Genomic DNA, 25,010 nt, shown 5'->3' on the forward strand with positions numbered 1-25,010 from the left:
GTGGTGAATATTTGCTTCATGTTGCTGTAGCAACTGATGCTCCGAATCCATGCACATGAGGAATTTCTCAGACAAATAAGATACTTTCCTTTTACATCCTTTCTTGGAAGAATAAAAGACCTTTACATCTTTGCACCCCTTTGGGGTTGAGCTTTGCACAATAGTATGTATTAGTGTTAATTCACAAGTTGTTTGGCTGCCTAGGTTTTATCTGAAAGGGTCATTCATATGTATTCAGGTTTGTATCTATAGGCTTTTCTCTAGCACTCATTGTAAAGATTAACAGATTTATCCTCACAACATTCTTGTGAGGTAGGGAAGTGCTTTTATTCCAATTTACAGATGGGGAACGGAGACACAAAAATCACATAACTTGCCTAAGAGCACATAGGAAGTCTGTGGCTAAGCCAGAAATAGAGTCCAAATCTCCCAACTCCTAAACCAGTGCCTTAAACACAAGGCGATGAAGGGTCAAGCCTAAACTCTGAATTTGAAACCAGATTTTCATGAATTTGAAAACAGACCTCTGGAAATGAAAGGCAAGAAATGGATATTTTTTCCCTAAGATGATCTATGTCTGAAATATGCTGGTGCTTGACGATATCATGAAATTAAGTACTAGAGCATTTTCTGGGTTTGTGAAATGCTTGCACATTGACTTCCTTTTCTCTCCCTCTGTGAATTCCACACTTATGAAAGTGAGGGACTGACAAAATCAAGAATGGTCCAAAATATAATGCTTGCGATGATATTTCTACAGCATGGACACTGCCATGTGACAAGAGTAGAGCACCAGAAAGAGTTAATTTCTTGTAACACCGAACAAGGAACTTTATTACAGTAAGGAAAGTGGTATTATTGCTCTGACTCCTCCAGCTTCATTGCAGAGTTTTTGCCTACCTTCCTACTACAGATTTAAAGAAAGAGGGCACTTTTCATAATAACCATGGAACAGTGATAGTATGTTTTAGGGGACAGTACAGGTGGATGTGATGAAAACATTTCTCACGTGACCCTGCTAATTAATGCATTTTCATTTTTATCTGTAATATCATCCACAGCAGCAATCCTGGGTTTCCTTTGAGTTAAAGCTGCCAACTGCACAGGGCTGGTGTGCAGAGACTGCACAAGGGAGACAGCCAGCCAGCAGAGGTATTATGTAGCAGCTCTGTGTTCTTGGGGAACCAGGGTGGGACTGTCTGGCTCACGAAAGACTTTCCTCCTCTCCCCACAAGCCTCTGCTTGAACCAAATCTGCATCAGAAGGAAGACTTACAAAAAGCAATGAAAAGGCAGTGGGAGATACACCTAAACGCCTGGGATAAGGATGACAGGATTAAGGAAATGCCCCCGGCCTCATTTGCATCAAAGATGGGACAAGGAGGCATCTCCATTAGCATTCAGAATGGAGAACAGAGATTCCAGGCAAGAACCGCATGGAACTCTGGGACCAGAAAAGCAGGGAAGCACTGCATGATGGGGGAATCTCTACTCCAGATGTTAATGAACCCATGCCTGCACACACCCAGCTCAGTAGTTATCAGATCAATTCTGTTCATAAATCCTTTATTGGTATCCAAAATAGTGAAGCTCCCAAATTGCATTGTGAGCTCCCTCTAAGGAACACCACCCAAAGCCAGGAATGATCAGCTCCCATGGTCTAGCCTGAACAAAACAACTTTGGTATACTCCCTTGTTTACACATAAACAAAGCTAGTGTTCTCCCTTGATCCATTGTTCTTTCTCTACAAAAACCCCTACCCTATGCTCAAGTAAGCGTTCTGATGCCTGGATCCAAAATCTGCATCAGTTCCATTGGGACTTCATCTTCTCCTGACACATCATGCTGGGGGCTCTGCCTGTCTCTAGCACTCCGGACCCTCAGCTACCACAATCATCTGGGACCCCCGATTGATTCAAGCTTCATGGAGTGGTGAGAACCTAGCGCTCTCGCTCTCTCTCTCTCTCGGTATAGCCTTCTGACCCTGACTTGTGTGATCAGTTATAGTTTTCTAAACCTGACTTTTATAATCAAGTTTAAGTTAGATTTAATATTATAACTGTTTTGTTTGTTTGGCTCCCCTATGGTTATTACCTGGCAATAAATAACTTTCATGATTAAGCTGGTTGTTTCTCTCTCTCTCTCTCCCCCCCTTGTGGGTGATTTTCCTCATTTGCTCTGCAGCAACGCTCCTGCTACCTAAGCTAAAAGATCCCTGCAGTGCCCAAAAATCCTGTGGGGTTTGCTCATCAAGTGGGTTACTACCAGGACAATTGTAACGTGAGCGTGGGGATAGAGACATGGTGAACCTGGGACATAGGAGGGTGACAGATTGAAAGTGCTGCTCGCCCCAGCCTGCTCAGGCATGCTCTATTCCGGTGCGGTGCCCAGGGCATATGAGGGTGACAGATTGGAGGTGCTGTTTGATCCAGCCTGCTGAGTCCTGGGACATATCAGGGGTCAGCTTGGGAGTGATGATTAACCGGGCCTCTCAGATGTGCTCTGTTAATGTGTGTGTGTGTGTTTGTCTGATGCTGGGGCTGGAAGAACCCAGCCTTGGGGAGCCTAGGTCCTGCAGGAGAGCTCCATTGGGAGGGGACTTGCAGAGGGGAGAACTAGAGCTCCGTATAAGAACACAAGTGGCACAAGCAGTACATTGATAGAAATACAGAAGCCCCCACCCAGAAGAGTAACTTTAATAAATGAACATACCTCAAAGTAACGGGCAAAGCTGGTAACAGAGTAGGCTGCTCATGTGATTCCCTGGCACAGCCCAGTTCCGCTTTCTAGCCTGGCGGAGAGACCTGGCCTAAGGGAGAGGCAGGAGCACATGTTCCAGCCATCAGGGCGGGGGACAGGGCACTGGTATCTGGGCAGGAGGGCATCGGCACATGGGGCACCAGCCACTGAGTAGGCAGGGGGAAGCACAGGACACCAGCAGTGAAGGAACTGCTGGGTTGCTCCTTCCCAGCTAGGAGCTAGCTCCCCCATCTCCACATCCTCATAGCTGAATCTCAGTAGTTCCCCTCACTCCCCTTCCTCTGCCCCTGCCCCCCCATTCACAGCAAGCTTCCGCACACACACATGATTGCCATCTGGGAACTAAGATGACACCATCAAATGTACTTCCTTTGAGAGCGGAGAATTAGATCCTGCAAGCTGTTGATGACCGTCAACCCCATTGGCTTCAGGATTAAATCGTAAGGATTTGAATCCAGAGCTGCAGAAGTCTGAACCTAGATCACTGGGAACGAAAGCCAAATGCCTTCATTGACTGAACTTCCCTTTCTTTGCTAACCTTAACATGATAGCCTAACAGGTTGGAACAGATGCTGGTGATGTTCTGGGACAAACTTGATTGTTTATATTTTAAGTCATAATAGCTGGGTTTGCATCAGTGTTTGACTGGTGTTCAGAGGTTCAAGTTTACACTATTCATTATGCTGTCCATTTGTGACTAAGCAAAAGAAAACCAGTACCACCACTTGCTTCTGCCTGTGATGACTACTGACCTCTTTGTCTCCAGGGTGAAAAGAGAAGCATGATGCACAAAGCAGAATGAAAATGATCGTTATTATTATACCCATTTTAAAGGCACACATCAGAGCAGTAGCTGAGCACCACAAGAAACAGAGCTGGGCTGGGACAGGAAGGAAGTACCTGTTAATTACCGGTTACTAACAGGAAGCAGAAAACCAATCCATTCTACTAATTACATTCACATTCATTTTGGCCAGACAAGTTGACCTACATTTTATTAAATGGCAGAGAGCAGTAGTTTGGTTTCTAGTGTTTCATACAGGGATATTTCTCAGAATATTTCCTGAGAAACCCAGATTTCCTTAGCAAGTTGGAAACAAATGAATAGTATTTTTCAGACATGGTAGCTGATGCATTTTATTTGCAGCTTGCATTGTCGCCTCAGGCACATCCCTGCCCTTTATTGACACAAAATGCAACAGCTGGGTCATCCCCCAAAGAAACTAAATGTTTTCCATGCAGAACAGGACTGGAGCCAGCATTCCATATAGGGAGTGGACTCTCTTATGACACAGAAGGCACAAAACCACAGCGATTAGATGTACCATTGTAGCTGCTTTGTGCCAGATGCACAATATCAATCATAAACTTATGTACAGTATAAAACTTATGAAAGCAGTTCATGAAATTGTCATTACAGAACAGACAGATGTTAGGGGTTGTGGTTATAGAACTAAACAATATTGATGTTCTAAATCATTACTGTACACATTAAAAGATGTTGGCTTTCATCCCACATCCATAGACTAATTGTCACTATAACAGGCCTCGGTGAGTTGTCATTCAAGTAAATGCTCATTCATTTTCCATGTACTGTATAGTGAGTCACCATAGTCAAGATTTAGTATCCTTACTTGCAAGAGCTTTGCAATCTGCATAGCTTGATTTCAAGGGGTGTCTGGGTCTATAAAGTTGTTAGTTGGAACAACTTGAAAGATACTGACAAGTAGACAATGCATCTTTTCTTTAGGGACATATTTTTATATTAAACATTAAGAGGATTTGGTTTTAAATGAGAAAACAGAACTTCAGATGTATCCAAATTCAGTGCTGGGTTGAACTTCAATCTTCCTCTGAGAATCAAGGATTGGAAGTTTTCCAGAACACTCCTGACTTCTTCCTTCAAGTCCTGATCTTTATTAGGACACTAAACCTCTCACTTTGAAAATGAATTTACATGATAACTATTAAAAAAACAATTCCCCCCACCCAGCAAAACAAACAAACAAAACCAAAAATTGCTTTGTTTTGAAACAAAACTGATTTTTTTGTTTTTTTTCTCAATGAAACAAAAAAAATGAAAAATTAATTTTGGGTGAAACAAGGTATTTCATTTGACTTTAAATTTTTTTCCCACTTTTTTCATTTTGTTTTTAGGTGTTCTCTACTTTTTGTTTAATTTTTTGTAAACAAATCTAGCTAAGTTTCCAAAAAAAACCCCACTATTGTTTCTAAGTGATTGCCGTGACTCTTGAATTTTTCTTTGTTTTTTATTCACCTGAAACTACATTTTTGTCTAATTTAATATTCTACTGAAAAACTTCACCCAGATGTACTCAGCAGTTAGTTCTTCCTCAAAGAACATTACATTAGAGATGGGCCTGAACCAAATCCACAAGATCTTCAGGTAGTTTCAAACTCGAATCCAGCTCTAAATTTTGTAAATGGTCATTATCTTTCAAATAAGCTGAGCCAAAACTCTGTATCTAAAAAACCCTGCACTTTGGGGTGCTGGAAATCTGCATTTTGATTCAAACTTTACAGCTTTCATCCTTTTCTGCTTTAAATAAGATTGTGAATTTCACCCTTATAGTTCCAAGATCTACAGATGTCTATGATATTAGACTATATAGCTGTGCATCTTTTTATAGATAATCATTTGAAGTGAGCCAGGCACCTCACAAACAAATATGGAAACTAGGTCCTTGTCTTAAGGAGCTCACAATTTAAATAATTCATAATATGCATCATGACTTAAATTGTGTGTTTCTTATCTCTGCAAACATATTACTCTTCCTGAAGTCCTTGCTCAGTGTTAGAGGATGATGGAATGGTAAGGCTTGACATGCATGCAAGTTCTAACATCTCTCTTCCATTGGTAACCCAATGAATGATGGATCCATCAGTGTACATTATATGGATAAACTGATCTGACTGCCACTGTGTTTTCGAAGGGGCATGGGGTGGGAAAATCTTCAAGCCGAAAGCAACTGATGTCTCATGTAAAAATCTGAAAAATACTATTTGGAAATAATTCCGCTTATGTATCATAGTCACTATTTTCTGAGGCGTTTTCTTCAATCGTTCTTTATTTGGTCACTAGGCACAGTTGCATGGAAATAAGAAGCTTCTTGGAGATCAGAAACTTGTTCCCATTTAGAAGTTAAACTTCAACATTTATCCTCATCAACAAATGGTGGGGCCACAAATCTGGAGATATGACTTCAGATGCTGAATAACTGGTAATGAGCCAATTATAGATACTTCTCAGGATACTACAGAGCAGGGGTTGCCAACCTGAGCCTGAGAAGGAGCCAGAATTTACCAATGTACATTTTCAAAGAGCCACAGTAATATGTCCGCAGCCCTCCCATTAGCTCCCCCCGCCCTGCTCCCAGCGCCTCCCACCCACTGGCAGCCTTCCCCACACCTCACGATCAGCTGTTTCATGGCATGCAGGAGGCTCTTGGGGGGAGGAGTGAGGGCATGGCAGGCTCAGGGGAGGGCACAGGGCCTGTGGCAGAGCCAGGAGTTGAGCAGTCAAAGCCCCCCCGGCACATTGGAAAGCTGGCGCTTGTAGCTCCAGCCCCGGAGTCGGTGCCTATACAAGGAGCTGCATATTAACTTCTGAAGAGCTGCATGTGGCTCGAGACCCTCAGGATGGCCACCCTTGCTACAGAGGACTGGAGCAAAAATGAAAATGAGAGGGGCAAGGTTGAAGTTGGCTACAAGGCTATAAACTTCCTGACAGTAAATGTGATAGCATTAGGCTCTAGAACAGTCTCCCAAGGGAAGCCATGGAAGTCCCCATCAACAGGGACATTTAAAACTAGACTAGATGTATCTACTGATGAATATACTGTGATATCAATCCTGCTCTGCTAGGGAGCTGGACTAGATGACCTAATAGGTATTTTCCATCTCTCATTTGTATGTTGCTATAAGAAAAATATACAGAAAGTGATTGTACCTTTTATAACACAGTCCACACAGTATATAAAGTCCAAATTCACCCCTTCCTGGGGTGTGGCTTTAACAAACAAAACAATAATAAGATAACACAGGCCTTGTGTACACTAGAGAAATTTATCATGTGAATCACTGCGTAGTCCCCTTACATTGTGAGAGCTATAAGAGATAGATATGCCTGGAATGGTTAATAACTATCAATGCATCCTGAACCTAAAAAGTCAGAAATGCCATCCACCTGTGTTTACTCCAGAATAGGGTCCACTTAGTACAGAAATCCACCTAGAAAGTAAAGACAATATGAAAATGATTCACTTTGTGAGAGACACTTTTGTCTAAGGACTCACAACTCAGCTAAACTTAAAAGTTCTGTTCCCCAAGTATGGAAATTAAGGTGGCTAAATAAGTGTATTGTTAAAAGCTGAGGAAAGAATCTCTCATAATTTACATATGGATAAAACTTGTCTCCCTGTCCTGGCCTAGCCCAAAAGGTGGCCAAATAGAGTAACACACTGCTTGCCTACATAGCCCTGGTCTACACTAGGACTTTAGGTTGAATTTAGCAGCGTTAAATCGATGTAAACCTGCACCCGTCCACACGATGAAGCCCTTTAGTTCGACTTAAAGGGGTCTTAAAATCGATTTCTGTACTCCACCCCTGACAAGTGGATTAGCGCTTAAATCGGCCTTGCCGGGTCGAATTTGGGGTACTGTGGACACAATTCGACAGTATTGGCCTCCGGGAGCTATCCCAGAGTGCTCCATTGTGACCGCTCTGGACAGCACTCTCAACTCAGATGCACTGGCCAGGTAGATAGGAAAAGAACTGTGAACTTTTGAATCTCAATTTCCTGTTTGGCCAGTGTGGCAAGCTGCAGGTGACCATGCAGAGCTCATCAGCAGAGGTGACCATGATGGAGTCCCAGAATCGCAAAAGAGCTCCAGCATTGACTGAACGGGAGGTACAGGATCTGATCGCTGTATGGGGAGAGGAATCCGTGCTATCAGAACTCCGTTCCAGTTTTCGAAATGCCAAAACCTTTGTCAAAATCTCCCAGGGCATGAAAGACAGAGGCCATAACAGGGATCCGAAGCAGTGCCGCGTGAAACTTAAGGAGCTGAGGCAAGCTTACCAGAAAACCAGAGGGGAGAACGGCCGCTCCGGGTCAGAGCCCCAAACACGCCGCTTCTATGATGAGCTGCATGCCATTCCATTCCAATATTGGCTAAAACATTTATCAAATTGGGAAATCTAGTTTTTTATTTCAGCTTTAAAATCTAGCTGGCACCATAGCAAATTCATAAAATTGACCCACATTCACACTTACAACATGTTTGCTGCACACTTTATGTCCACACCCAAAGTGGCCCTTATGGTAGGCATGTATGCCAAACACCATTCAGGTTCGACTATCAAGGCTAATTACCACATCAGGCTGCACCATGTTACTAGCCATGTGGGCAGAGATTGCTGATATAACGATATCCACAGTGCAAACAGATACCCCACAGTTGTCCTGCAGTGCACCGGTAGGCTTTCAAAGTCTCCAAGAATCCATTGCTTCTGGGATCTGTGCCAGGAGATGTGGGAAACATATTCAAAGGAAAGAGTGGCCGTAATGGTGTGAGCACAGACCGCTAATGTGGACACAGGAACAACTACATTGGTTCTTAACTCACTGCATCACATAGGATATGATACTATCCTATTGGTTCAAGTAGAGAAGGCTTTATTGCCTAGTGTAGAAACACTCATGAAGAGCAATTCAAACCTTCTTCCCAGTCATGGCTGCTTCTTAGATTCTTCCCTCAGGTCTGCTCAGTGCACACCATAGGTCGTCTCTAGAGGCAACTCCCACTTTCTGTCTGTGTGTGGGCAGTGGTAATAATAATGAGTCACCTGCTCTGAGAGTCAGCAGAACCCACTGAACCCTTTCCTAGCCGCATCAACACCCTTTAACAGAGTGGAGTCATTCAAATAAACATGAGCAGCCTATTACACTGACCTTAGAGACACAAGGTAGGTGAGGCAATATCTTTTATTTGACCAACTTCTGTTGGTGAACGAGACAAGCTTTCAAGCTACACAGAGCTCTGCTTCAGCTAACCAATTATCTCCACAGAGAATAGAGCATCCATCAGAAAAAGCTGTTTTGACTAAATCATTTTTTTCATTAAGTCATATCAATGTTGACAAAACGTCCACAAAAAAAAGTATCCAAACCGAAACATTTTGTTTCAGAAAATTTTGTTTTGGAAAATTTTAGAAACGTTCTGGTTTGTTATTTTTATATTACTTTTGTTATTTTTACATTATTTCATGACTTGTCAGTAGTAGTTCATGACATGTCACAATATGTAATAATGACATAATAGAATAGTTGAAACTTTTGATTATTTTATTTTGTATTTATTTTATTTTTATAGTAATTTATTTTTAAAATCATTAAGGGCAGTTGGTACTTAATACTGATTGAAATATCGTATCTTATTTTCTAGATCAAAGTATGTCCTGTTTGCATTGTAATGAAACAGCTTGACGCTTTGAACAATAAATATTCTTGCATTAACTTGGAACAATTTTTTTAGGATAGTGAAAACAACACTAATTAGTTCACTGAGTTCTTATCTTCCTTTCTTACAGATATTATGACATGTCAGAAGTGCTACTGCAGAATACGTCTTGTCATGATGACACAATATTCTGTACAACTACTCCTGAAATGTCGCAAAATAGTATAAGAATAATAAAAGTAATATAAAAATGGGAGGAAACCATAAAATAAATTTCTAATTAAAATTTTGTTTTCAAACAAAATTGCAAAGTTTTCCAAACAAAATTTTCCAAACTGAATTTTTTGGGGAATTTCCATTTTGCAAGAAATTTTGAAAACAAAGTTTGAAATGTTGACATTTCCTGCATAACAGAAATTCAGAGTTTCAGCCAGCTCTAAAAGAGGATATTTTAAAGTTTCCTATGAGGAATCAGTATGTAAATTGAAGATTGGCCCAGAGCTTTAATGTCCTGAGATAACATTTCCCAAAGATCAGGGCTGTTCAGATCCAAGGATCTGGTTTGGTCCATTATAAAAATATGGGTAGGATGCAAAGTTTGGCTCTGGATCTGACTCCCTCAAAATTCAGTGCTGTGGGCTTGTTGGGTCTGATTTGTCAGCTGCAGAATAAGAATGAAGTGACTTCAGTGGGAGTTATTCATTCTCTGTCTCTCTCTTTCTCATTCTCACTCTCTCTTCCCACAGATCCACTGCCATGTATCATCTGCTAGACAGGGCTGGTTTTAGGGGGAGTGAAAGCAGGGCAGTCACCCTGGATTCCAACTTCCAGGGGGTGTCAGACTGCTATGCCACTCAGCTTTTTGTCTGTTTTGCTCTGCTGACTGGCTGGCCATGGTGTTTTTTCCCCCCCTCCACCACTCAGGAGAAAGGGAACAAGGGTGGGGGCAGTGAAAATATTTTCTACCCTGGCTGGCAAAATGGTAGGACTGCTCCTTTTACAAGAGCTATTGTAGAACAGGCATGGGAGAAACCAGGGAGAAGGTTTTTCTTTTTAAAATAAATCAAGCCATGAGCACTGAGTAATGCAATGTTCAAAGTAACTTGGCACAGTGGATGATGAAATGCCAGCTCCCAGCCAGTGCTTCACTGCAGTATCTTGTACTCTGTTCCAATGGTAATTTTCCAGGATTTAATAATGAAGTTGGTAAAAGATAAACAGAAAATAATCCCCTGGTGCTTGCTGATCAAACAGTCCTTCCTTGGGCAAAAGTTTTTAAGGTATACACCCCTTACTTTCAGCTGGGATTATGTCACAAGCTAAAATGACCTGCCAAATTGAAAGGCTGGCAGAAATGAAACATTTGCAAAGGTCAAATCTCCTGACTCGTACTGTAATGATCAGATGTGAACAGCCCATCTCTATGAGTTATGCCACATAAACTTAAAGACTGAGAGATAAATTATGGGAGCCCTGGTGGCACAACATCACAATTAGCAGTAGTACAGCAGGCTGGGATCTGAGAGACCTCATTTTGAGCTGGACCATATTTATTTTCCTTACAGGATTTTCTATGGCACTCATCAAACAGTAATGAACTTATCTTTTACAGCCCTCTGGTATCAAGAAGCATTATTATACCATAGTATAAGTATACTAGAGCCATAGTACTAGTGTGAAAATTGATGCAGAGACAGAGGAAGAGACCTGACATTGGTCAGAGAGAACGTCTGTGGCAGAGACACAAAAATAATCCAGGTTTCAGAGTAACAGCCGTGTTAGTCTGTATTCACAAAAAGAAAAGGAGGACTTGTGGCACCTTAGAGACTAACCAATTTATTAGAGCATAAGCTTTCGTGAGCTACAGCTCACTTCCTCAGATGCATATCGTGGAAACTGCAGCAGGCTTTATATATACACAGAGAATATGAAACAATACCTACTCCCACCCCACTGTCCTGCTGGTAATAGCTTATCTAAAGTGATCATCAGGTGGGCCATTTCCAGCACAAATCCAGGTTTTCTCACCCTCCACCCCCCCACACAAATTCACTCTCCTGCTGGTGATAGCCCATCCAAAGTGACAACTCTTTCCACAATGTGCATGACAATCAAGTTGGGCTATTTCCTGCACAAATCCAGGTTCTCACATCCCCCCCACCCCCATACACACACAAAAACTCACTCTCCTGCTGGTAATAGCTCATCCAAACTGACCACTCTTCAAGTTTAAATCCAAGTTAAACCAGAACATCTGGGGGAAGGGGGTAGGAAAAAACAAGAGGAAACAGGCTACCTTGCATAATGACTTAGCCACTCCCAGTCTCTATTTAAGCCTAAATTAATAGTATCCAATTTGCAAATGAATTCCAATTCAGCAGTTTCTCGCTGGAGTCTGGATTTGAAGTTTTTTTGTTTTAAGATAGCGACCTTCATGTCTGTGATTGCGTGACCAGAGAGATTGAAGTGTTCTCCGACTGGTTTATGAATGTTATAATTCTTGACATCTGATTTGTGTCCATTTATTCTTTTACGTAGAGACTGTCCAGTTTGACCAATGTACATGGCAGAGGGGCATTGCTGGCACATGATGGCATATATCACATTGGTGGATGTGCAGGTGAACGAGCCTCTGATAGTGTGGCTGATGTTATTAGGCCCTGTGATGGTGTCCCCTGAATAGATATGTGGGCACAATTGGCAACGGGCTTTGTTGCAAGGATAAGTTCCTGGGTTAGTGGTTCTGTTGTGTGGTATGTGGTTGTTGGTGAGTATTTGCTTCAGGTTGCGGGGCTGTCTAGCAAATACTCACCAACAACCACATACCACCCCATGCGGGGCTGGCATCACCACTCACCCTCCCCTGCACCACACCCCACTTTTTGATCAAGTCAGCAAGAGCGAATGGGACAAATGCCCACTTTTGCCAAAAAAGACGGGCCGGCCAGGACAGGGCTTAAAATAGAGACCCGTCCCGGTCAAAATGGGACATATGGTCACCACTGTTTCCTCTAAGCTGTGCGCATGTGCGCACGCACACAGATCCCAAACCCCGCACACACAGCGAAACACCGCACACACAAAAATTTGCACAGAAGAATTTTTTTGCGCACACAGCCTGTCAAAAATTAGAGGGAACATTGATGGTTACCCTACGACAAGACTGTCCTCTGTAGGAAGGGTTTCTGCTCCTTAGGTTAGTAGTGATAGGTATTATAGCAGTGACAAATTGGGTTTTTTATGGGACGAGTGTAAAATCCTTATTCAGTATTGTAACACTGGCCTCAAGGCTGCTCATGCATCAGTCTCACTTCTCTCTGACAGAGGAGGTACTATGATGGCATCTACTGCTAGAGGGCATGAAGGGAATGCTTAGATGTATGTGAGAGTGGGTCACTATATGCTGTATAAACCCTATATCTATGACTAATTCTGTCCTTTGGACCAGCTGGTGAAGTTTAAATATAACAAGTAGTGTTTCAATTTCACTATACAAACAAATAAGTGTACTGGGAATTCCCCGGAATTTTAAAGCAGTTAATCATAAACCTGATATTTGCATATCAGTGCCACTGAACATTGTACTGATACTAAAGATGGTATTAACTCATTCAGGAATATTTGCCTGCAGTAGCATACAAGGGTGAAGCTACCTACTCAATGCAGACTGAGTAATTCAGAGTCCCAAACGCAATACCCTCAAAATAAGAGAAAGAGAGAGCATGCTGCGAGAGAGTGTGTGTACACCAAATGTTATAGCATGGATCCATTTGATCTGGGGTGACCCCCAAAGATCTGCTCTGGCAGGATCCCTATGGGCAGTGTTAAACACAAAAGGTCAGATTTTTTACTCTCATTTGTACCAGTGCAATTCTTGGTAGCTCCATCAACTTTAGTGGAGTTACTCTAGATTGACACTGTAGTAAAATGTGATCAGAACCTGACCCAAAATGCTAAGATCTCAGAGGCCTGATTGACTGCAGTTCCAAAATTTGTGAGTAAATCCATTTTGAGTGCACCCAGCTCATCACGTTTATGCACCAAAACAGATGTACTCATAATTTATATGAGCACTGGTAAGGCGACCTTCTGAAATTCAACTTAAAGCTGCCTCCTTTATCTTTCCTATCCGACACTCCCTCCTTTTTCCTTCCTATTCCTAATGCTCTACCCTACTGAACCTTCCCCATAAACTTCACCTTCTGCCCAACTTCCTTCCCCTGTACTTCTCCTCCTTGATCCCACCAGTTGTACTCATGTCCCTTGCTTCACTTTGCACCCTTTCCTACCCTCAATGAGTCCCTTGCTTCTCTCCTCCATCCAACTGACTGCTTCTGATTCTCTTCCCTCCCTGTTCTGCTCTCTTTTCCCCCACCTTCATAATCATTCAGGCATGTGATATTGATGCATACACAGAAACAAGTCTACCGATGCTGTGAAAAGTTCTCATACACAACTCACTCCAGAGGACAAACTATATCACATGCTTGGCCACCCATCCTTTCTGGCCTCCATTCCCTACATGTCGATAGCTGGACTTGGACCCATGCCAGTGGAAATGGTGACATAAATTCAACATCACTGATCTATTCCATGGGTTTGCGTAGTTCAGTGTTCCCTCCAATGGACACACTTCACCACACAAGCTTTTTGCTTTGTAACCAGTTCTTAACTCCTACATAAAAAGTCCTCGGTTTTTTGGATTCAGATGCTCCACCCACTTCATATCCTAATACACACTAAGAAAGGATTGTTTTCTACAGTATATTTTCAAGTGCTCTATCGAAGCTGGAATGTAATGACCCAAGTCCTATGACTTTCATCCTTTCCTTGAGGAGACTATTCCACAGTCTAACCAAATTTTCTTCATATTCCTCTTAATTTCATCCCTTTAGTTCTAATGATACCATCTTTGTACCACTGCAAACAATACCTTACCTTCCTTGATGTTTACATCCTTCAGGTATTAATAGATTATTGACCATTTTCTGCTTGGCTTCCTTCACACTCATCAACTCATAGATTTTAAAGCCAGAAGGGACCATCATGATCATCTAGTTTGATTTACTGCACATTGCAGATCATAGAAGAGGTAGCCTATTTCCCCTTGTTTTTTCCTACCCCCCCCCCAAGACGTTCTGGTTAAACTTGGATTTAAACTTGGAGAGTGGTCAGTTTGGATGAGCTATTGCCAGCAGGAGAGTGAGTTTGTGTGTGTGTGTGTGTGTGTGTCCCCGGGAAAAGGGGTGTGTGTGTCAGAAAGCCTGGATTTGTGCTGGACATGGCCCACCTTGATTATCATGCACATTGTAGGGAGAGTGGTCACTTTGGATGAGCTATTACCAACAGGATAGTGAGTTTGTGTGTATGGTTTTTGGAGGGGGGTGAGGGAGTGAGAGAACCTGGATTTGTGCAGGAAATGGCCCACCTTGATTATCATGCACATTGTGAAGAGAGTTGTCAATTTGGATGGGCTATTACCAGCAGGAGAGTGAGTTTGTGTGTGTGGGGGGGTGGAGGGTGAGAAAACCTGGATTTGTGCTGGAAATGGCCCAACTTGATGATCACTTTAGATAAGCTATTACCAGCAGGACAGTGGGGTGGGAGGAGGTATTGTTTCATGATCTCTGTGTGTATATAATGTCTGCTGCAGTTTCCACGGTATGCATCCGATGAAGTGAGCTGTAGCTCACGAAAGCTCATGCTCAAATAAATTGGTTAGTCTCTAAGGTGCCACAAGTACTCCTTTTCTTTCCACCCACCTCTGTAATAGACCCATGACCTCTGGCTGAGTTACTGAAGTCCTCAAATCATGATTTAAAGACTTAAAGTTACAGAGAATCCACTATTTACACTAGTTTAAACCTGCGAGTGACCCGTGCCCCATGCAGCAGAGGAAGGCAAACCTCCCCAGAATTTCAGCAAATCTGACCCAGGCAAAAAGTCCTATCCAACTCCAAATATGATGATCAGTTAGACCCTGAACTTGTGGGCAAAAGCCACCAGCCAGACACCCGAGAAAGAATTCTCTGTAGTAACTGAGAGCCCTCCCGCATCTACTGTCCCATCACCAGCCATTGGAAATATTTGCTGCTAGCTCTTACAGATCAGCTACATGTCATTGTAGGCAGTCTCATCATATCACCCACTCCATAAACTTATCAAGATCAGTCTTGAAGCCAATTAGGTTTTTGCCCCAACTGCTCCCCTTGGAAGGCTGTTCCAGAACTTAGCTCCTTTGATGGCTAGAAACCTTCACCTAATTTCGATCCTAAACTTGTTGATGGCCAGTTTATAGCCATTTGTTCTTGTGTCCACACTGGCGCTTAACTTAAATAACTCCTCTCCCTCCCTGGTATTTATCCTTCTTACGTATTTATAGAGAGCAATCATATCTCCCCTCATCCTTCTTTTGGTTAGGCTAAACAAGCCAAGATCATTGAGTCTCCTCTCACAAGGAGGTTTTCCATTCCTCAGATCATCCTAGTAGCCCTTCTCTGCACCTGTGGAGACATATAACCTCAATAAATTAATGGGACTATTTGCCTGAATAAGGAGAGAAGGATTTGGCTCTTAAGTGTCATTTAGCTAAGCTATACATATTTATGGAAAAGTTATCTTCTGGCATAAATGGGCAAAACTCCACTTAAGTCAAAGGAGCTGGACCAGTTTATACCAGCAGAGAATTTTTCTCATCTTAACTAATTAGCCTCTCACAGTTTGTATGTTAACTTCCAACTTATCTGTATGTGTGTATATATATATATATCTTACTATATGTTCCATTCTATATCCGATGAAGTGGGCTGTAGCCCACAAAAGCTTATGCTCAAATAAATTTGTTAGTCTCTAAGGTGCCACAAGTACTCCTGTTCTTTTTGCAGGTTCAGACTAACACGGCTGTTACTCTGAAATTTCTCATATTCCTATAACCTTTCCTCAGAAATCATTCCCTGCAGACCCCTTCATTATTTTTGTTGCTCTTCTCACAGATCAAAAATATATTTGACCAAATTTTTGATGTTGGGGCGGGGGGTTTCCATAACTACACACTTTAGTCTAGGTAACGGTACCTTACACACTGTATTGTCCCTATCTCTTCTGGGGACTTTTTTTTTTTTTTAAACAAATTTCCCACAGTTTCTACCCGCAGTTCAACTCCACCACTGTGAGCAACAATAGGAGCCATAGTTATAAAGGGATACAACTGTGTTTTTATACTCTGTTGATTTGACCTGTACACTGTGGGTATTAAACAAATAAAGAATAGGCCTACTGCCTCTCGAATGTTTGCATTTTTCCTGCAATATTTGTATAAGCCCTTCAGCTTCCCCTTAATCCTACTTGCTCATTCCGCTTTTTTGCTGCCCTTATCTTTTCCATGGAAGACTCAAGTCACTCTGAATAGTCCTGTTTGGTTTTCACCCCACCCCAGTTCTATTTCTAATAGAGATTGTGCTATAGTTATATTACTTTGTCATCTTTGACTCAGTGTATGTTGATGTAAGATTCCTTGTATTTTTCCTTTGAAAGTGACTCTCATCGCAGATGCACATTAGCAGCCCTCTCCGGTTGCTAGCATTGAACTCTGGGCATACGAGTGTTGCTGCTGGTTGTGGGGCTAGTCAGAGCACTTCTGTTCATCAAGCTACAACCTCTATGGGAGGGACAATGGGATTGAGGCTGGGGCTCCCTTCCACTAGCACTTGCAAAGGAAAAGAGGTGCCTGGGTGTCACACTAGATGCAGGGGAAAGGAATCACTGGAAAGCAGGGAGCTGCTAACAAAGCCAGAGTAACTTTAGTCAAGTGCATGTTAGGGCTTGTCTACACTGCCCTGCAGTTTGGACTTCGGAGTGTAGATGGCAGGTGCACAGCAAATTGCTGTGCTGTAACTCCCCTGTGCAGACACTGTTGGTGCAACTAAAAGGTAGGTAGTTGGTGTTCACATAGTCCTCTTCAAACCGGACTATGCTAATGCGTCCGCAGCATCCACACAGGGAAATTATAGTGCAGCACTTTGGTGTGCACTGCTATTCACACCCCTGGAATCTTCACTGCAGCATGGGATAGGCATAGCCTATGTCACGGTGCCTATTAGGATGTTCCATAACCCTGCCCTGTACAGCACAAATGCAGGGGACGGGAGGAAGGGGAGAGGCTGCAGGGCATTCTCCTGCCCTGTGAGCAATCAGACAACACATAAAACACTGTGTACAAAGGCCCACTCCTGCTTCTTTTCAGGAGTTAGCCCTCCAGCCAGATCATTTTAAAGTCTCAGCTTTGCTGGGGTATCAATATCCCACACAAACAGTCTCCCCCACCCCACCAACTAATTATCAACACAGTGTCTTCCGCTGACCCTGAGAGCCTCTGCAATCCCACTATTCTCTCAGAGTAGTGGGTTCCCAGGCTTGCATTCCCCCAGCAGAATGCAGAAAACCCCAAATAAACCAAACACAACTAAAACAACTCTATCCATCTAGGCTTGAGCTTTTATTTCTACCAGGTTCTCCCCAGCTCCCTGTTTCTGTTGAAGAACCCTACCCCTCAGGCTACTTCCCTAGAGCCTTCTCCCTTTCCCACGGCCTTCTCTTCTACAGTCTCCTCCTGGTTCTTTCCCCAGAGTGAGGGAACTCAAACTCTTACCTTCTCCCTCTTGGGCCTCTCTATTTTGTACCTTCCCTTGTAGCTTTCACTTTCTTCCTTTAAGATCCAGCTCCGCCCCAGCTGGGTCTGATAACAAACCAAGCCCAGGACAGCTCCAGGTGCAGCAAAGAGAGCTAACTGAGCTCTCAGACTCTTGTTAACCCTTTGTTCACCTGTGTGGGGTTTACATCCCATCATAAAGGGGACAAGATGTGGTCCACTGTAATTCATGCCCTTTAAAGGAAGTCAAGTTCTCCATCTCTGCCTGCTCTTTGGCAGTTTCCTTCTTCCCTTCTCTACGCTGATTTGTCTCTCTGATCATTCAGGCTTACGTACTTTTATGCTAATATGGTGAGGATGATGAAAGCATTAGTAAAAATAGTTACTGGTAGGATGCAGATAGTTGGAATGCAGATAGTTAGACCCTGTGATGTGAGTGCCTGGAGAAACCTAATAGATGCTTGCCCTGCTTGCAGAAGTTCCAGAACTGCTGAAGAGATGGTTTCAATGCCATACCCCTTTGTGTTGCAACCTGAGGGTGGCATTCCTCAGAGTAATAGACGTCAGTGATATCTTCCTCAATGCAACTTTCCTAGAATGGTAGGAATCAGTGTGAAAAGGCATGGTGTCTGATGGTGACAGTGACAGTGACAGTGTCTAGCCTAGCTATAGATCATCATCACGAATAATATCTGTATTCTCTTATCTGCTTTATCTATGCTGAAACAGATCAGATTACATTTTAATACATTTGAGTGATTTTAGTGCTGGTGAAAGATGCGAGACTGACAGTCTCAGAGACTGAAATCCTTTGTTTACCTAAATATCAGGCACTGCAAAAGCTGCAAATGTGCAGATTTCCCCCCACATCATCCTGACAATGTGCCTTAAAACTAGTACCACCTCGAGAAGTAAAAAGTTAGACTCTCCATGCCTATTGAGTCTTGGCTCCTACATCAAGAATGCTCATCAGCACCGGTTGTGAAGATGATTTTATAATGCATACTAGCAACTGGGTTGAATTCATACCACCGCAAACTTATTTTGCATAGCCACTAAACAGTCTTTACATAATAATGCTTCATACATCTCTTGCATTTATGCACACAAGAGAATTAAACCCCCTGCATGTGTTATTTTCATGTTATATTTACTTTTCAGATTGGGAGACAGAGGCAGAAAGAGATTAAGTGACTTGTCCAAGATAGCCTGTAGCAGAGCCAGGAACAGAACCCAGGAGTCCTGAGTACAAATACCTTTAAGTACAAATATCAACTGTAGTGAGGGCTTTCACACCCTATTCATCTGGGTCTAGAGCCAAACTAGTGAAGGCTTGGTATCATGGGCTGATCCAAAATTCATTGAAATAAGTGAAAGTATGCTCATTGTCTTCAATGGGGTTTGGATCAGACCCCTTAATAAAAATGTTTGAATCCCTGTGACAGGCAATATCCCCAGCAGGGGACAGAGAAGGCCTGTTAGAACTCACAGTCCCTCACATTGATATAATTTTTCTGAGAGAGAGCTATTTGCTGGAATTAGAAGGGCAAACACACATCTACAATGATCCTCTTGCACACACATTTGCACATCTGGAGTGGGATTCAGAAGGGGGTTTAGGCACCTGCCACTTTAGGTGCCTAAGTCCAAAATTTAGATTCACAAACTGCAGCTCAGCTGTTTCCTAACCTATTATACTCCAAGGGTGCCTAAATTTCCATGTTTAAAGTCTCCTAGCTGCCCAAATTTCTGCCAGTAGGTCTGCGCACAGCTACCCCACTGCTGACAGAATGGAGCAACTTGACGCCTACTCACACTTAGGCCTGGTGGGATTCACAAACTAGGTGTTACTGCACCAATTTTGTCTGTGGGGCCTGATCAGATAGGCATGCACAGAGGCCATCTTAGGTTTATCTGCACTGCAGCTGGAAATGAGCCTCCCTGCCTGGGTAGACAGACCACACTAGCTTGGCTCAAGCTTTCTTCTTCCTCTTATCCCATCATTTGGTGTCAGGTCCTTGTGCAAGCATCTGGCATCTTCATCTGCCTGAGGGGGCATTAAGGTTCACCTGCTTACCCTCATCTTTTGTGCAATTCATAGATCGCTTTCCTGGCTTTTGTTGGGCTCTCTTTCCTACCAGCTTCTCCTGTGACGCTATCTTCACCAAGTGTTCTTCATTCTTCCTCTGCATGTCTCTGAACCTATGATTTTGTCAGCCATATCACGGACTTTGACATCTATCCTAGTGCTTTCTTTTCTAAATCTATCCCTTTGTATAACTCTTTTTATTGCTTGAAGACATCTTGTCTTGAACACCGGTAGGCATTGAATCTGCCATCTCTTTACCGCCCATGCTTCTGCACTACACAGTATTGGGGACGCATTACTGTTGGACTTTCAGTCTCAGTGGCATATATCTGTCAGACACATATTGAGATGTAACTCCACACTCTTCTAGCATTTCTCCAGTCTAGACTATATCTCACGTCCAAGCTCGCCATCTTCCATAGCCTAGCAATCAAGGTAATTGAACTGGTCATTCTGGTTCAGTTGTGCTCCATTAATCTCTGTTCAGTTTCCCTGCAGCAGCTCTATTGACCAATATGACCTCAATCTTAGTCATCCTCATTTTCCTCTCATGCCTGCTTAGCTGGCCATACCACCAGCTTACTATTTCCTTTAGGTCTTCTTTTGTAACAGCTTCTCACCTTTTCCCATTGGGTTCTTCTTGCTGATATAGTCCATTGATATGATAAACAGCTGCAGACTGAGGGCCAACCCCTCTGCAATCCAACTTTCACGTCAAAGGGGCTTGACATTCCAAAATATTGTTTGAATCATTGTTTTGGGTGATCTATGTAATTCCCCATAGTTATTACATCCTTAGACACTCCATATTTCATTAGCACTGGCGTGAGCAACCGTCTGTCCATTTTATAAAAGCCCAGAAGCTATCCTGTTGGTACTCTAGCTGCTTCTCTATCACTTGCCAAATTACAAACATGGCATCTGTGGTACCTCATCCTTCCCTAAAGCTGAACTGTTCTTGTTCAAGGAGGAATTCCACCATTCTCCTAATGTTAGCATCCAAGATGCATTCCAGTATCTTCATCCCATGTGACAGTAACTTTATCTCTTGATAATTTCCACATTCATAGATAATTCCCTTCTCCTGTATGAAGAGCAAGAGATACTTGCGCCAATCTTTGGGAATTCTCTTGTCTCATCCATTTTATGCCTTTCTCACCCAGGACTTCACCAGATCCACCATCACTTTGTCATGTCCTGCTGCTTTACCATTCTTCATTATATGGACTGCATTTCTCACCTCTTCCTCCATAATGTCAGACTCAGGAACAACATTAGGATCACATGTTGGCAACTCTGCCAAAAAGGGGCTTGCCTCTGTGACACTCTGTACCTCAAAGTAGCACCCTGGAACTCCCATATTCACCACTGTTATATGATTATGATACATTTTGTACAAAATACGCTTTGTGAGGAATCATTTTAAAAAGACTTGATCTGTTGAACCTTAATATCCTGTTGGATTGTAGGTGCTATCGTTGTATGTGAAGTTTTGAAGTACTGCTATAGGTGTTACCGAAATATGTTGTGAGGCTGGGAAACACCCACAGGCAGCCTTTCAGTTGTAACAAGGAGCAGCTTTCACTGGCTAGACAGGTGTTAATGGCCCATCAAGGAGAATCCACTCTCTGAGATGCATTTTGGAGAGGGCACATATGCAGTGGGGACTGTCTGACCAATGAAGACTGCCTGACCCCCATGTCACAGCAAGGATCTTTCTAGCAGCTGAAAGAAAGTATAAAAGAGGGGCAGTGACATCATCGCTTGGCCTTCTCCCAATCTCAAACCTGGAAGACAGTCTGGAAGACAAAGACTTTGAACTAGGGAGATTGGTGCCAGACTGAAAGGGAATCCAGTCTGTGTATTGAGGAACTGTAAACTGCCTATAATGTTTGCTAGTGTGAGAGACTGCTTGATTCAAACTTAGTCTGTTAAAGTTAGAATTTGGACTGCATTTCTATTTTTACTTCTTAGGTGACCAACTCTGATCTCTATGTCTGCATCTTATAATCACTTAAAATCTATCTTTAGTTAATAAATCTGTTTTATATTTTACCTGAAACAATGTGGGTTTTGTTGAAGTGCTTGGGGAATCTCAGCTCGGATTACAAAGACTGGTCCATGTTCACTTTCCTGTTAAGAAGTGGTGAACTAATTAATGAACTTGTACCGTCCAAGGGAGTCTTCAGCAGTGTAAGATGGTATATTTCTGGGATGCAAGGCTGGGGTGATTGGCTGGTGCCTTTCTCTGTGTGATTCATGAGTGGCTCAGGGAGCATTCATGCAATTTAGCTGGGGGTGTGGCTCCACATGTTGATGACTGAGTGATCACAGCACCTGGAGGGGTTTTGCTGCTTGTCACTGGCACAGCATTGTGTGAGATAACTCTCCAGCCTGAGCTAAAGGAGCTCAGTGGTCCCACACTGTTCCAGACTGTACCCCAAGGATCCCATCACAGCCTCATTTAAAAGACTCTCAAAATATTGTTTCCGCCTCTACTTCACTTGTTCTGGTGTTACTAGAAGTCTTCCCTGCTCATCCTTTACAAATGGTGCTGTAATACCACCCTCATTTGCGTCTCATTTTTGCAATGCTATAGATCTTTTTGCCAGCCACCTGTGGGTAGCTGACAAGCTTGGTGTACAGGCTGTCTAGGACACTCTCTTTGGCCTTCTTCACTGCTTCTTTGTATCTTTGTATTTGCTTTCATTTGCACTCCATGGGTTCATTTCTTTTACACGCCATTTATTTGTTTCAGATTACTACCTGCACTTCATTGATCCACCACCACTCCCCTGTTTCGTTTGGTTTCCCCACAGAACTCTTCCATCACTGCAATCCATGTTTCTTTAAGATGGTTTCACTCCTCTTCAGCTGGTGCCAAATCTGTTTCCGGATGCCTATCCTGGACTGCCTGCATAAACTTCTCTGCCACACTTCCCCTTAACTTCCTGTACTTCAATCTTGTTTCTTTCTAACTTATTTCCCTCCTTGTCCAATGCTTTACTGCAGCTTTTGCCACAAGAAGCTTGTGCTGCAGCACTAACGTCTCTCTTGGTATCTCTTTGCAGTTCATAAGTCCACTGAGATTTCCTCACCAAGATCAGTCTGGCATATGTTTCCACCATTGATGTACATGACCGCATTCCTGATTGTAATAGGGCTGCCACCTACTGCCTCCAAAACACCCCCTTCTGGCCAATGGTGCCACTGCAGTCTCCTGCCTCTGTTTTCCCCTTTTCAGTGCTTCTTAACCAAACTCCACAGTCCAAAGGTAATTAAACATTCCCCATTTGGGGGTCCAGTTTGTCCAGTCCTCATGTCCAGTGGCCATCCAGACCCCAACCCAATTTCAGTGTGTCTCTACTGTTAATAGAAAATAACACAAAGTCTTTCAAAATAGAACACAAACTGACACAGTCCTCACCTCAGTTTCTGCTGGGCACAGCCTCTCCTCCCTGGGGCTCTGTCGTTGTGTCCCCAGCACCTCCCTCCTGGAGTTTGGCATTTTCCGCTGGCCTCTCTGCTGGTGCCTTCCCCCACTCAGGCTCTACAGGAGCCTTCTTAATATCTGCAGGTGTAGCCACACTTCTCTAGACTTTTTAAAGTTTTAAAATATAATTTTCCCCCTTCCCTGCAGCTTCCTGCTGCTTTTATACTGGAGTCACCTGAGTCTGTGGGAGCTCATTCTGCAAGCAGGGTTGGCTAGTCCTAGCTCTCCAGCTATTTTGCTTTTGGGACCCTATATCGGCTATCACCTATTGATGGGCAACACACTTGTCTAGTAACACTTTCCCTTCTTCTTTCATGGTGCCTAAGGTGAAATTTCCTAAGCATCTGTCATACCCCCTTCTTTTCTTGCTTGTGTGTTCATTCATACCACCCAGCACCAAAAGCAGCGCCTCTGATGCTGCTGTATCCGCTAATGCCCACAAGTTGGAAACTCTCCTTTACTTTTGTTGCATCCTTGCTGAAGTGCATAGGCTGATATCACAAACAGGGCACACTCTTTAACTTGGACTCATACAGCCATCAGTCTGTCACTTAGTCTAAAAAGTTCAGTCACCATCTTCTTCAACTCTCCTCTTACTACTACTCTGACTCCATTATGGTTCCTTTTGTCACCCATGTAGAAGAGTTTACAATTTAAGACCAACTCCTTGGCTGTGTTCCCAGTCTATCATGTTCCTGTGGGCACAAAACATAACTACCTCTCCTTACTGTCATATCAGCTACTTCCACGCCTTTCCCGGTCAGACTGTATACGTTCATTGTTGCTACTTTTATGGTATGGGATTTCTTTGGCTGTGCAGGCAACTGCTTTTTGTCTGACTCTGCTCCTATCACTCGTCCCCTGACTCTAGAGAACAGTTCAGGTGCCGGCCACCAGAAGTCTTACTGGCCTGGGGCTACCAGGCTGGAGGTAAGCAAACATCTGGTATAGGGCTGAGACACCCTTCCACCATTAGCAGTAATCCCTGGAGGAGAAACATACAGACTAGTCTCACCCCTCCTCATTACCGGTATCTACTACTGCTCTTTCGTAACTTGTCATAAAGAAGAAACTGCTTGCACCAATGTATTTCAGCTTCAACAAGAGAGATTAAGAGATATACACCCTAGAATATCCCATAGCCCAGTGGTTAGGGCTCTCAGCAGGGAGTTAGGAGAGCTGGGTTCAAGTCCCTGCCCTACATCAGGTAGGGTGGGGATTTGATCCCACATCTCCCCCATCCTGGGTTAAGGATCTAACCAGTGGCATATTTGAAATAAGGGGGGGGCTCTTCCTCCCCCCCTTGTTTTTCTTGAAAAAGGGCTGACCTGGCTTAGGTGAAATCCAAGTGTGTGTGTGTGTGTGTGTGTGAGAAGTCTGCCTTTGGCCCAGAGTAAGGTGCCTAATGCCTTTTGAAGGTAGGACTTAGGCCCCATTCTTCTCCTCAGCATTTGCCACTGTCCATCTTAGGCAGCTCCCTGGCTTTGGTGAATCCCTATTTTAGGCTTAATTCTCCCCATGCATTGGACAGTGAGCCT

General features: G+C 43.2%; 2 protein-coding genes across 6 annotated transcripts in view; one reads left to right on the top strand and one right to left on the bottom strand.

Annotated features, from left to right (window-relative positions):
* Nucleotides 1-25,010, bottom strand: part of ELF5 (E74 like ETS transcription factor 5) — a 96,696-nt gene that overhangs the window by 48,097 nt on the left and 23,589 nt on the right. Inside the window, exon 1 of one of the 4 annotated variants that reach the window (XM_073347937.1) lies at nt 2,713-2,768. The exons of the other annotated variants lie outside the window; for them this stretch is intronic. The gene's annotated coding sequence lies outside the window, so the exon portion shown is untranslated. Of the gene's footprint in view, nt 1-2,712; nt 2,769-25,010 lie in introns of those variants that run through there. 4 annotated transcript variants of the gene reach the window in all.
* The window catches only part of EHF (ETS homologous factor), a 53,465-nt gene continuing 37,178 nt past the window's right edge, over nt 8,724-25,010 (top strand). For both annotated transcript variants that reach the window (XM_073347938.1, XM_073347939.1), the window contains exon 1: nt 8,724-8,749. The gene's annotated coding sequence lies outside the window, so the exon portion shown is untranslated. The remainder of the gene's footprint in view (nt 8,750-25,010) is intronic.

This window comes from Lepidochelys kempii, chromosome 6, assembly GCF_965140265.1.
Source record: "Lepidochelys kempii isolate rLepKem1 chromosome 6, rLepKem1.hap2, whole genome shotgun sequence".
Taxonomy (NCBI): domain Eukaryota; kingdom Metazoa; phylum Chordata; order Testudines; family Cheloniidae; genus Lepidochelys; species Lepidochelys kempii.